Source organism: Chiroxiphia lanceolata, chromosome 2, assembly GCF_009829145.1.
Source record: "Chiroxiphia lanceolata isolate bChiLan1 chromosome 2, bChiLan1.pri, whole genome shotgun sequence".
NCBI classification, from domain to species: Eukaryota; Metazoa; Chordata; class Aves; order Passeriformes; family Pipridae; genus Chiroxiphia; species Chiroxiphia lanceolata.
In genome coordinates this window covers 71,351,789-71,366,852 of record NC_045638.1, presented here as the reverse complement: position 1 = coordinate 71,366,852, position 15,064 = coordinate 71,351,789, and positions in this window count along the sequence as shown.

Sequence of the window (15,064 nt, the reverse complement as noted above, 5' to 3'; positions counted from 1 at the left end):
AAGTTGGTCTCCAGGAAGGCCTAGAGTGAAACCACCACAGCCAGGATCCCCTCTGAAACTGGCTTTGGGCAACTTCACTTCAGCAAAGCCTGTCCAGGAGCCCAAATGCCACCTTCTCTTCAGAGCTCAGCTGTGGCTCTGTGCCACTGCACACATGTAAGTCTCAATAAAATATACTTTAAAAATAGATGGGCTAAACCCAGGGACAGTTCCTGAGGCAAGGAAGTGGCCACTGTTCATCGCTCCTCTGCTTTTCACACCCAGTGCTGCCAGGGATGTTTTGCAACTGCTCCTTTTTGTCTCTCATCGCAGTTTGCTGGTACCGAGGACGCAGCAACACTTTGCACAGAGCAACAGGGAACAATTACGTGCAGTCATCACATCCAGCCATGCCCACCTCTGCAGGCAGAGCATCAGCATCCAAGCTGCCCTTCTGATTTCTAGCAGTCTCTGCTAGCATTAAGTAGCCAACAAAATAAAATTTTGCATATGACTAAAATACACTCCTGGGATGAATTTTTCCCCATCTTCTCCCTCTTATTCATTGTTCATAGGAGGTGAAGCACATGCTGCACCCTGACACTCATGTGCTGCCTTCAAGATGCTCCCCTGTAGCAGGAATATGCCCAGCTACTGGGGCCAGACAAGGGCACACTAATGGGCTTTCTGTGTTCCTGAAATTACAAAAGAATACATGGCCTCTGCCAGGAGTCCCAGTCGGCTCCTGGTGAGAACCAGGGACACCAGAAAATAGAAATGGCTCAGTCAAATGGCAGGGACAAGGGGAAATTTCCCAGTGTTGAAGCAGAAGCCACAGCTGAGGGATTTTGCTTTTTAGCCAGAATTTCACCTGAATGCAGCCACCCTCCTGGCTCCCCTTTGACATGAATCTCAGTCAACATCTCTCTCCTGCAATTGGATAATTATGTCAATTATGAAGGCGAGGGAAAATTTTCAAGCTTGTAGGTGCCAGCACAGCCTCCTGGAGCCAACCTCTCACCACACAGCCAATGCCTGTGGCTCAGGAAGCCTTCTGCATTGAGGATGGCACTCATCCCTTGGAAAGCTGTGCCAGGACAAACCTGTGTGTGCACATATGGTCTATGGTTGGGGAAGGGCCAGAGCTGAGCTATGACCCATTCACCCCTGCTCCCTGATTTGGAGGTGCCTCTGAGTCTGTCTGAGCCCATTGATGCTCAGGGCTGCAGCAGTGGGCAGCTGCTGTCTCTGTCCCTGAAATGCCACAATATGTGGCTCTGCTGCATAAACTGCTGTGAGAGAGATGCATTTCTTTTTTGCCCTTTCCTTCCAAGCAGGCAAGCAAACCATTTGACCCCGTGGAAGCTGTGGTGTATGCTACGTGCCTGGGAGTGATCCGAGCCCCACTCCAGGTCCCTGCTGTGGAGCCTGGGAGCAGCACTGCAGCGAGCACAGCCCTACAAGGGGCTACAGGGACAGAGACGAGGGGGTGGCAGCAGCAGCCCCTGGCACACACCCAGAGGGAATTGCATGGAGATCAGGAGGGTTTTCTCTGGGTATTCCAAAAACACTATACAAAGGTATAGCCTGAAGTCATCTGGTAGCTCAAAATCCAGCTAAACAGTAGCCAAAACATGTTGGAGGGAGTAAAAGTATCTTCAGTTACCTCTGCTGCCCACTGCAGGATGGTGCAGGACTAACTGGGAATACAGCACAGCTGAGGGAAGAGCCAGGGGCAGGAGGGGGATCCAGCACTGCCCCTGCCTGTACCCTCCAAAATAAACACTAGATTTCCATTGCATAGGCTTGTAAGGGAAGCCTAAGAGCACTTTGGATCAATTGTAGGGAAGGTCTTCTTCATTCATCGGGAATTGCATCATTGTACCACCGATGGCAAATGGTGACATGGCTGGAGTGGTAGAATGAATTGCAGCTTCCAGGGACTGGGCTTTGCTGTGACAAAAGAAGAAAATGCCTTTGAACCAGCAAACTGACCTGGGGCACGGGAATCTGAAGGTTTCTTTCAGTGCACCCAGCTCAAGCAGCAAACCAACAAGCTCAGCAGTCTGCAGGAAGAGCAGTGAAGTAACTGCAGATAAGTGATCTCAGAAGGACAGGAAGGAATGTATTGATCTAGGGGCTTGGAGACCACTTTCATGCAGAGGAGGCACAGGAAAGCCAGGGCTGTTTAGCCGAAGCCGCACAATTTTTTTGAAGCTGTGAGATACCTGCCAGAGGGAAAAAATGGCCTGGACAGGAAACGAACAGCCTCCTGCTTCTGTCTCATTACCAATGTGCTTTTTTGGCAGAATCATCTGAATTGGAGACACTGTTGGGTGCAACAGAGAAAATAAATTATCCTTTTCAGACTGACCTTTCTTTTATTTACCTTAATATGGATTGCCTGCCTCGCTGCAATTCGGAGGTCAAAGGCTTTTAAGTATGCAGAGATCTTCACCATCTGCCACACAAAGCCACCTTCATTCCAGGCATGGCCAGAGAGAGGCTTTCTCCTACTCTTCCCCAGTGCAAGCTCATTACAGTTTTCCTCCTCTGTCCTAGCAGAACCTCATCAGAACCTCATCAGAGGATACTGCAGCAATTCTTATTCCTCCCATCCTCCTCAGGGCTGCTTCAGAAAGCAGGACTAGCTTTTCCATAGTGACAACCAGTGTTTAACTTCTCCCTGGTTTTAAGTAAGAAGGTTTCTGGAAGAATTATGAGTAAATAGCTTTTGGACCTAGTCATCAGCCACATCACGGGATATCACTATGTACACTTGAGCAATTTTTAATTGAAATATTTCTGGGTTTTTGTAATTGTCAGGAAATCATTTTGAAATAGATACACATAAATGAGGCTGGAGCTGCAGCATGTGTGGGTGGGTAAGTAATGCACCAGGCTATAGTTTGTAGCTCTGATAATGGTTCAGCATTTCATTGATCTTAGGACCATTGGATACATCAGGCTGGAAGGGGCCTCAGGAGGTCTCTAGTCCATCCTGCTGCTCAGAGCTAGGTCAGCAATGAGATCTGGCCAGGACATTCAGGGTCCCAGAGGGTCTTAAAAGCTTCTGAGGACAAAGAAATAGGGCACCCTCCCTGGACAACCCACTCCAAGACCTTGCCACGCTCACGGTGGACATTCAGTTTTGTGACAAAAGGGCATTTTCAGCCTGTCTGCCCCCAGCCAGGCAGTCCCCTGGTCATTGCAGAGGGACAGGGCTTTGCATTTGTCACTATTATATTTCATGGAGTTCCTGATGACTTGAACACCTCCAGGGATGGCGGCTCCACCACTTCTCTGGGCAGTCCGTTCCAATGCTTGACAACCCTTTCAGTGAAGAAGTCTTCCTGATGTCCACACTGAACTTCCCCTGGCACAGCTTGAGGCTATGCCTTCTTGCCTTGTCGCTAGTTGCCTGGAAGAAGAGACTGACCCGGACGTGGCTACAGCCTCATTTCATTGTGGAGAGCAACAAGGTCCCCCCTGAGCCTCCTCTTCTCCAGACTAAATAAAACCAGCTCCCTCAGCCGTTCCTCATGTGACATACTCTTTAGAACCTTCCTCAGCTCCTCTGGTACCCTCCAGCACCTCAATGTCTTTCTTGTAGTGAGGGGCCCAGAACTGGACACAGGACTTGAGGTGCTCCCCCACCAGTGCTGAGCACAGGGGGACGATCTGCCCTGGTCCTGCTGGCCACACTGTAATGATAGATCACCTCAGTTCAGTGTCACCTGCAGACTTGACAAGTGCTCTCTGTTCCATCCTTCAGATAATTGGTTAACAATGTTGAACAGGACATGTCCCACGATAGTCCCATGGTACCCCGCTTACTGGGCTGTGGGAAGAGCACAACCCATTAACCTCTGATCATCCAGACAGATTTTTAGTTTTACCCATCTGGTTGCCCAACCATCCGGACCTTAACATCCTAACTCAGATACAAGAGTATGTAGGAGAGGTGACTCCATGGTTTTCCCAGAGAAGGGGAAAGAAAGGGGTGACCAGTCTGTAGTTTCTGGATCATACTTTCAGCTTTTTCCCGCCAAGATGGGTGCAACACTTGCTTTTCTCCCAATGTTAGGAACCTCACACAATCTCTATGAACTTTCAAAGTTAGCACATCATCTCCAAACTGTACTTATGGACTCGTGACGCTACACTCAGGTGAGCATGTTGGCAAATCTTCCAGACCTCTTACATTGTGCTCTTCAAAACAGCAGAGAGGAGGAAGAGGATGGTACATTTGAAAAGCTTGTCTCTGCTAAAGGGAATATGTTTCAAAACAAATATTAATGAACTTTCCAAGAAATAGGACCATGTGTAAGACTCGTGAAAAAAAACAGGGTGTGGATTCGAATGGCTGGCACTACCAACTTCTCCTCTCCTCTTCACAAATTTTGTTCTCTTCTTAGTAATTATTTAGCAGTGTACTAACAACAGTCTTTGTGAGATCGGAGGCTTGATTTCTAAGACAGTGGACATGACAAAGCTGTCGGAGGAATAACACAGAACAGCATCACCTGTGGAATGGTACTATAATCACCTAAACAGATAAAAGTGTCTGCAGGTCCCTTCCATGGCTGCATCTGCACCATGGACAGAGCAAAAGAACAAGCCACCATGAGAAATGCCTCTCTCCTCTTCTAGTCCCTTGCAGGAGGTCCTCAAAGGAAAACTGTGGGAGGGGAAGACTGACCCAGCCTGCTGACTCACTCAGGCATCCAGAGGGATCTGCCTCCCAGAGGGACTTGACTCTGATCTCGAAAAGGACTGAGATCTCCTGTACTCAGAAAAAGAACAAAGTCTTTCAGCAAGAAACTTCCATTGGAGCTCTCACCATGTTTGCTAAGGGCCGAATGAAAAAAAATTAAAATTACTGGAGTCAACAGAAGACTTTCCATGAGCTACTATAGGAATCAGATGGGGCCACATTTCTCAGTACCTTTTTCTATTTGCTACGCCTCTCTATTGGCAGTCCTTGGAGACCAGCCAAGTCTGCTTCCTGTGCTCCTCATTTATCAGTGTACATCTAAAAATCAATAGCCTTGCACTGGCTACTTCTGTTAGTGCATTATCATTTCCTGCAACAAGGATAGCTTGACAAAATGAAGTCTCAGCTAATTAAAGTTTGTAAAACAGTTGTGTTGACACTGGGTCCCAGCACTCTTTAGGCCATTTCAAACAGTTTCTTCTGGAGGAGACTCTAAAAGATCTTGGCTCCTTCACCAGTCCATTTGCAGTTGCTACCCTTGTGTGGTGCTTAGGCAGGACACTCTGTCCCCCATCCATTGATAGGAATTGCTTTGATTTGAATGATGTGAGTGTCATCTGGGTTCAATGGGCTGGGAGCCCTTTGCATCACTGCTGACACAAAGGCACGGAAGCTTCCATCCACATGCAAATTTCCCATCTGTTAATGCTGAAACCTCCCTCACTGCATATGTGGTCCTTCATGTAAATGAGAATTAGCCTTTCTGATTTCCAAAATGTTTGCAGCAGAACAGACCTGCTCAGAGAAAAAAATTGCTGAATGACTCCCAACAGTTGACTAAGGTAGCCCAGTCATACCTTGTAGCCTTTGAAAGGAAGGAAAGGAAAGGAAACTGTGCAGCAATTTTCAGTTTGATGATAAATCCCAGGGTACTCTGGGCAGAGGAAGACTGAGCAAAATCTATCAGGCAGCTGTAGCTCTCAAACAGTCCATCAGGCCAGTCAGGCTTGACAGATTTATCAGACCAATTTGCACAACAGCATGTAACAAATTAGCTTCAAGTATTTATATAAGGTGGATCCTCAGTTTTTCAGACAGATGGAAAAAAAGCACTGAGGGACCAACACAGGAGTAAAGCTAAATAGGGCAAAATCAGTACAATCTCCATCCCTGTCTGCCTTTTCCTAACAGGGATATTATGTCAGCTTAGAGCTGTATTCATATGCTCGTAAGAAAATCTCACACTTTCTAAACACATGGTGAATAATGTCCTGCAGGTTGGCATAAGACAAATGCAAAAAGCCCAAAGGAGATGATGTGCTGGAAGAGGAAACTAAGAGCCTGGCTGTGAGACAGCTGCTAGTGAAAGCAGACAGCCCTCTGGTTTGGTCCCATGTGTTCCAGTATGAAAATTTACACCAGCCCAAACTCAGTCATCACATGATGTACCTGCACACCAGCCCAACATCTATAGTCTAAAGCATTTCTTGTATCGTCTCAGAGTACAGCAGTCTTATTTCCTCCTTCCCCATGTGCTGTGCCTGATGCAGTCCTCAGCTATTTGCTCTGAACCTTTCCTGTGACTGCTTTGTAATGACTGCACTAGCAGAGCAGCTATTGCTCTGCACACAACTGCATCATAAAGATGCCTACCTCATATAAGGAGACTGATTCCTGCTGCTGCAGCTTGGCTAACCAAATTCTGCAGCTGCCACATAAAAAAAAAAAGGTATGAAAATACACAGACCACTGGTACAGGATCCACACAGAGATATAAAATGGGGAAATTATTGTAGGGTTTTCCTAAAGAAGTTCAGAGACCTGCCCATTCATAGTTTCTTCATAGCACCTGAAAACCTGGCAGCCTCATCTAGGGTGTGATCCAGATCCAGAGGTGGTGATCTCTGCCTCTGTCTGTGCTTGGGCCGGCAGTCTCAAGAGGGAGCAGTGATGGAGAAGCCATGAGAAGGAGATACATCTCCTTGGCATTGCAGGATTTATGGTCCAGTGTTGACAAGATGTTATGCCACATAAAAGGACAATTTTTCACATTGATGAAGCAAATTCCGTGCTTAAAAGAGGTGTAAAGAAGGGACATGACATAGAAAAAGAAAAAATTTTTGTTGAATCAGATTCAAACATTGTGGCTGGATTTTCAGTCTAGAAATGAATAATAGCATTTATTACGTACTTCTGCATCTTTAGTGTATCATACACAACCTTTTTTTTCTGGTTTCCAGTAGAAAAATACTGTTTTCATTACAAAAATTGGACAAAAAGTCAAGCTGCTTTTACAGTACTGCAAAGGTGACTAAAAGGGCCTGCTCTGGTAATTATCATTTGGTGAGACCTTATTTTCACCTTTAAGAAAATATCAGTAAGCACAAACACCCTGACACAGGAATGGCAACAGGTACAGGAGGGAAAATCCTGACCTGCAGGTCTGTGAATCCCGTGTGAGGACCTGGCAAGAGCATCAAATGAAAAGCCAAGGCCTCTGCTCCCCACACTAGTCACTTCTGCACTTCCTTATGAAACCAGGTCTCTCCCCTGGAGAATTTCTTAACACAGAGCTCTTTTCACAGACAGAAATTGTACTTCTATAAAGAAACAAGCTTGAAAACTGCAGCTGTAATGGACTATTGGATGTCAAAATTCAGCACCTGTATCCAGGGATCAATAGAGCCTCCATATGACAGTCTGCAAAATCCCAAAATGCTGGAAGCAGCATTATTTACAACCAGCCATTCATTGCTGATGCCCAGACACTGCGGTACCCTGCTTGCTTCCCCAGCTGAATTGCACTAAGCCTTTTTCCTCCTCTTCCCTTACCGTGCTACCTTTAACCTTGGAAACCAGCATCTCTGACAGCAATTCTGCTTCAGGGGAGCTGAACATATGATCTCTTTCTTGTTCCACAAACACTTTGTTTCAGCTTTGGCTCACCACCCTTTTGACTTATTTGGCCCGACAGTGCAATTAGGGTTCTCCACACCTCTAATTTAAACCTTCTTAAGCAGACGAGCCCAGCTCAGACAGCTCCACCACGCAGCCGCCAAGCCCCTTGCTGCTGCCAGCCCACACTGGTGCCAGCAGGGCTGGGGCTGCCCAAGGCTCACTGCCCAACAAAGGGCCAGGAGCTCTGTAGGGCTATCAAGTTTCATTCCCTTCTCACTCAGCAGATAATAAGCTTCAGTGAGGGATTTTGCAAATCCCACTGGCTCTCCAGGAAAGGTCTGTCAAGTCAGGGAGTATTCATCCTGGAGGTGTAGGGACCGAACCATTCACATTTAAATACCTCTCAGAGGCTGAAAAAGTGAGTTGTACATTGAGTGTCATTTATGTCATGCTCTCAGAAGGTTCATTATCTCCAGGCTCTTCTGTTTGCTCTAACCCCCCAACACGAAAGCGATTTTTGTCTCCATTTTTCATTTTTCCACCTGAAAAGGGAGAGATGTCTCTCCAGGTTTTGGAATCAGCCTGCAGGGACCAGAGGAACCCTTCAGGTTTTCCCTTGCAGTAATGATATTTCACTCTAAGAAGGATGCAAGGAATCCCCCTGTTTGCTATCTGTTGGCCAACTCTTCCCTCTTGAAGCACAGGGGAATACCTACACCTACCCTCCAGGCAACTATTTCCAGCAGAACTGTTGCCTGAAAAAAATGGAGCTGACTAACTTCTGCACACTGATTCCCCTTTCCAGAAAACAGGAGGAAAGCTCTTTACTAAATCAAAGGGCAGTTGAGTTAAAGATTTAGATACCCCAACACCCACCCAATATCTTTAAGACCATGCTCCCTCAAGCAGCCCATGAACTTGTGCATGCAAGCCTTGCCGCAGACGGATCCTCCCATCCATGCACAAACTACAGCCTGATATCCCTGCCCTCCTCAAAGGCAGAGTGGGTGCTCGGCACATACACAGGCAACAAGTCACCACACCTTACAGCTGCTTTAATTTCCAGAGGTAACAAGAGGCTTCTTAGTGCCTGGCTGAAGTCTCCAGGGCTTAACCATTAACTTTTGAATGATAAAAACCAGCCAGGCACAGGAGCACACACATGATATCTGACATGAACAAAAGCTTCCTTGTAACTCAACCACCAGGTAGAAGAAACTATATCTTCGAAGAGTGAAACCCACACCGCCCCTCCAGTCCCCACATCCATGGAGCCCGGGGGGGGAGACAGCAGCTGCTGGGCCAGCGAGGCAAATGAAAGCAATGGGCTTAGACCTGGTACCCTGCAAGACCTTTGGAATCTCAAGCCTCTCCATCCCACTGGTGGGAGCATGCCTCCAGGGAGCTCATGGGAGCATTTGGTTCGGAGGAGTTACCAGCTCCGGCACTGCGTGCTGGACTTGGGAAATAAAGGGGTGCAGCGAGACTGCTCCCTGGCAGTCAGGTCGAGCCATGCAGCACCATGGTAATCAAGGTCAGCTTCTGAACAGGGGCTGGAGGCACAGATGAGCAGTTGTGCAGCCATGGGAAGCTGGCAGAAGTGATCTGCACTGACTGCATCTCCCCAGTTGCTCTCCAAGGACAGGGCTGCCTCAGGGTGTCCCAGCCCTGCAGTTACATCCCAGCCTCCCAGCTGTGAGCTGAGGATTATTCTAATCATCACAAACCTTGAGATGGTAAAATGCATTGGCAGCTGAGCAGCCCCCAGGCAAGTTCCTCCAAGGGCAGTTTGGGATGCTGAAGTTTGGGCCAGTGATCCCAACCCTGGTCCACTGTGACAAGGAGCTCCAGCAGCCGAGAAGAGGAGCAGGTCCAGGTCCCAAACCACCTCCCGAAACTCTCTTCCCCCACCTGTCCCCCATGGTCCCAGGGGCAGGCCTATACCAGCACAGCCCTTGCCTCTACAGTAGGCACAGAGGATGGAACCTTAGGATGCTCTTGACCCATGACTGCTGTCATAATTAGACCTGGAAAAGCACCCCAGGGCCCTCCCTGCTGCAGGAGGGCCAGTAGCTCTTACTAGTTTGATCACCAGTGAGGTTCTTTACTGCAACACACTGTCTTATCCCAAGTAAAACAAGCAGATGCAGCTGGAGCTGGGGACTGGCCAGTGTCATGGATGGTAGGTCTGCCCTTTTCTTGGAAGCTCCAAGTGTGTTCCTCTCCTCCAGGCAATTCAGACTACACATCAACAACCAGATCCATGGACGAGTCCTGTCCACAGTTCAGCAGAGATGGCTGTAGAGGGATAGGGCATCCACATTGGCAATGTCTTTTTCCAGTCGTTGCTGCAGACTCAGCTCAGAAGAGCAGGTGTCTGGTGGTGATCACTGTCCTCTGCAGCCAGAAACACCAGACTGGGGGAAAATCAGAATGATGCAATGCAAAGACTTTGGTGATGAAGCCAGAGATGGTCATTGCTCAGAGGACAAGAAAAATAGAGCCTGATGCAGCCTTCGTACCTGTTTGCTGAGAGAACAGCCTTCCCTGGGATGCTGTTAATCAGGGTAACAGGATGCAAAAGATTTGGCTGACACCACCTAGTTAATGCAGGAGTGCAAGAGAAGACTCTTGCATATTTGCTTTCCAGAATACACTGAGTTTACTGAACGACACAAAACTCAGCTGCTGGTGCAGTCACATGGATTTGGTAGTTTCCTTGGTTGAACACTTGCTGACTCGCCACACTGACATTTCATCCCACTCAAGATCTTTGTGCTTCTCCTCTCACAACGGTGTGCACAGTTGTGGTGACGACTTTCCCCTCAGTGAGGCTGCAGGGCGTGAGCTCCCTGCCAGCTCTGCTCCTGCTGCAGCAGAGCCGTAACCTTGGAAGCACTGGGGATTAATGATCCTTATTTAGGGACACATGCAAGCTGCAGAAATTAAAGAACTGAAATCCAATCTTTCTTTAATTTAGCCAGCACAGGTAACAGACGGATCCAGGAAAGACAGACGCCAGTACGTATTTTCCTGTCTCAGTCTGGAAGTCCAATATCATCTATCCAGCAGAGAGCTGACTTCCAGTATCACGGATTTTTTAAAATAGTAATTTTCCAATCTAACCTCTATGGGCAGTTTCAGTCTGTTATTCTGCTCCCCAGTGACTGGTGTGACATCCTAATCCCCCTTTTTGCCAGGCAACAACTGAAAGCCCCACAAAATGACAGCTTGTCAACCCCTCCAGGCCCCCATTCACAACCTGAGCTACTTCACCCTGGCAATTAGCTGCTGAGTGTGGGCAGCGGTCACTTCTTTCCCATGGCTGCTCTTTCTGGCATGGACAGCTGCTGGTCAGTCAGTTTTGACCAGCCATTAATGGTTGATCCTATGGTAGGCACCTAAAACTTCTCCCATTGTATCTTCCTGATCTTTAGTTCAAAGAAAAGATGAAAGTACAAAAAGAAAATAGTTGTTTCATCCCACTACCTTGCCTCTATCCAAACAAAATAGTAGTTGAAGAGCATTTTCTGTTAGAAGAGTCAAAACATTTACTACCTATAAATTCAGCATCCTTGGAATAGATAAAAGCAAGGTGCTTGCATCTGGCACCGCTCAAGTCATCAGCTTCTGCCCTAAGGAACTGCAGTTCACATTCTCCACCAGCTAAAACATAGTAAATTATTTCCTCAAGCCTGCTCCAGGAAAGCACAAACATCACCTTGACTCTGATCAAAATTCCTTCTTGGGCAGCAGGAGACTTGCAGAGATAAACTCCTGCCGGGCCACACGATACACTGGCCCTGCAAAGGCTGGGCCTCACATTATGCACTTGCTTGTACAGAACGGAGGTGGTAACACTCCTGAAGTATTTTTTCCCCTAAGAGCTGGGTTCTGCATTGATCAGTAATGTAATGTCTGAAGGACAAAAGTATTAACTTGTTGGAAAGAGTTTGGCATCACTAATTTTGATAATTCTGGAAATTCTATCAAATTTTCATTGATACAATGATCTATTTTCCTTTTATATCTTGCTCAGCTGTTCTCCTCCAATTACATTTGGTGGCAGTAATTGCCATTAATTGAATAAAAAAATGTTTCTATGGAACCTGAATTTATCACCTCTGCTTTAAGACAAATGTAAAAACTGGGCCAATAAAGCCACAAGACAAAAATAGTTCTCTATCCATTTCTTCTGTGTTAATCATAACTGTAGCTATTCTAACCTTTCATTCTCTTCAATCTCTCTATAATATTTCTGCCATCTCACTATTTTTGTTAGCATTTTCAAAATCTGAAGAAACTTGCAATACAAAGTATCTCTCCATGATGCCCAGAACTCGGACTGATGCAGGTAATTTTAAAATTCAAAAGTTGTATGAGTACTTTGCTTTCTCTACCTATGCCATCCTTCTCATTCCAAACTGCAACTTCATTTGTCATTGTGATCCACTCCATGAGCTTGATAAGGTATCATTACATTTTCATTTTTTGTGAGCTTGACTTTAATAATCTTCACTATTTTCTGTCTCATTGGTCATTTCTTTTCCAGATTAATTTAAAAAACCAAAACCAAACCCTTATCAATTTTAAAAAAAACCAAACAGCAGAAGTCAATCATAACTACCGAAAAAACCCAGAGCATAATAAGAGTTTTTTAATTATACAGTCTAGTGCAATAAATTGGTAAGCAAATTAGCTATTACCTTTTAAACCTCTTCACAGGTATGTACATGTGGCACAGGACAAACATGCCTCTACTTTATTAGGATTGTTAACAGCTTATTATTATGAACCATATCTTATTGTCAGCCTCTTGAATAACAACAAACCTTTCATTGTGCAAATAAGCTTGAAACTGAGAAGCTTTGGCAAGACAGAATATCTAGGAAGACCCTAAGAACTTCAGAAGAAATAAAAGGGGTAGGAAATCTCCTTTAAGAATCTTAACAAATCTTGGCATCTTTGCTGATTTAAGCACAGAATTCTCCTCATTTTCAATAGTGCAACTGTTATTAATCATCTAAATGCCGATTTACACAGGACATATAACTCCAAATCTCCTTAAGCTGACCCACTTAATTAGCATAAAGTTAGCATGAGAGCTTTAGATGAAGTATATCCATCCCCCTATTTGCTTCTTGAAGCAAGATTTGTGTAACAAATCTTATGGGAGCACACACAGAACCATAAAATACACAAGCTTTACTTCCCCGGAGAGCAATGGCAGACACTCCTGATTTCTGGCTAGCCCTGGAAAACCTGCCTGCCTTCTTACCTGTGAGACAGGAAGGAAGTTTTTTCAGAGTGCTGCATGTTTCTCTTCTAAATTAAATCACCGTTCCTCCTGTTGCAAATGCAGTGTTCTAATGAAAGGTAGTCAGAAACTGCAGAGATCAGCACTAGATTAATATTGATGCAGCTCCTTAGCAAAGCCTTTAACATTACAGTGGCCACAAAATTTTATTTCTCCAGCAGCTGAGCTGATCTCCAAGACTGTTTCAACAGTTGTATTTCTGCTATCATTTAAGAAAAACAGAAGTTGCAGAGTACTTTCATTGCTACCAGATAATATGGAATCACAGAATGCGTAAGGCTGGAAGGAACCACAGTTTATCTGGTCCAACCTCCCTGCTCAAGAAGGATCATCCTAGAGTACATTGCACAGTATTTCATCCAATGATTCTTGAGTATCTCCAGTGAGGAAGACTCCACAACCTCTCCAGGCAACCTGCTCCAGTGCACAGTCACCTACACAGTAAGGAAGTTCTTCCTCATACTCAGGTGGAACTTCCTGTGCATCAGTTTCTGCCCGTTGCCTCTCGTCCTATTGCTCGGCCCCACTGTCAGGAGAGTCTGGCTCCTTCCTTTTGACACCCTTCCTTCAGATACTTATAGACATTGATGAGGTCCCCTCTAAGTTGTCTCTTCTCAAGGCTGAACAGGCCCAGATACCTCAGCCTTTCCTCGTAAGAGAAATGTTCCAGCATCTTAATTATCTTTGTCACCCTCCCCTAGACCTGCTCCAGGAGTGCCACGTTTCTCTTGTGCTGAGGAGCCCAGAACTGGACATAATCTTACAAAAACTGACAGCAATCCAGATGTGGCCTCACTAGGGCTGAGTAGAGGGGCAGAATCACCTCCCTTGACAAGCTGGTAATGCTCTTCCATCCTAAGGCATCCCAGCATACCACTGGCCTTCTTGGCCACAAGGAACCACTTGTTGTCCACCACAACCCCCAGGTCCTTCTCCACAGAGCTCCTTTCCAGCAGGTCAGCTCCCAGCCCGTACTGGTGCAGGGGGTTGTTCCTCCCCAGGTGCAGGACCTTGCATTTGCCTTTGTTGAATTACAGGCAGTTCCTCTCTGCCCATCTCTCCAACCTGTCAAGGTCCTTCTGAAGGGCTGCACAGCACTCTGGGTACTGGCCACAATATGTGTGATTATTAGTTTATGACTGATAACACACACACAATGATATGGGAAACAGATATAGTCCCTTCATATTTCAGAATAAGAAGGACTCCAATTCATCCTCTCCTTCCCTTTCTCCATGACATCTATTAACTCATCCAAAGGGAAAAGATTGTTTCTATCTAACAGTGAAAAATCAAATGTCAAACTCTTCAGTGTATTATCAGAGCACCCAACAGCCTGACTGATGCTGCAAAGACTAAGCTTTAATCATTTTGGGCTGCAAGTATCCACCTGACTCCAATCAAAACAGAAGAGAAGCATATGCATGAGCTTTAGCAAGGCTGAGAAATGTAGGATTAAGAGCTACTGCTTTTGTTTTGGCAAATAATCAATCCACAATACAAAGCATACAAGGAAAAAAGCACAAATCTTTTAGCGATCTCCCCCCAGTTTTCCACCTGCCTCACATCACAACAGAAATGCTCTTCCATGGGCAAAATTCTGACAATTTGTGGGAAAATTCAGGCAAGCAGTTCTATCCTCTTTCTGGAGGAGTTATTCTGGCAAGCTCATGTTTTAAGTGCCAGGCAGCATTTAAAGATTTGCTTGGACATGTGCATACATGCATCTTATTCATCTCACCAAAAGGGAACTCCAGTTTGCTACAGAACCTCACCAAATACTTTAACTAGAAGCCACTGGATTTTCATATATTTATTCTGTATTAAGTACCCGGCTACTTTTTCAAATCAGGATTACATCTCATACATTTGTTTTTCAAAATCAATGCATTTGAAAGACCTGTGTAACTAACAAAGCATGTCCCATCTCAGCCCATTTGTTTTCTTGTACTGTCATTTCTCATCTGACTCTGTATTACTTAGGTGGTCAGCTTTTTGGAAAAAAGAAGTCTATCATACCTTTTTCTTCTGAAATAAGTAGGTTTGCGTCCCTGTAGTTTCTTAGCAACTGCACGGCAGAGTACAAGGAAATGCCCTCATCTGAGAACATAACACTGTCGTCTCAGTTCCCAGCACCCTGAGAGGTGTGTGTG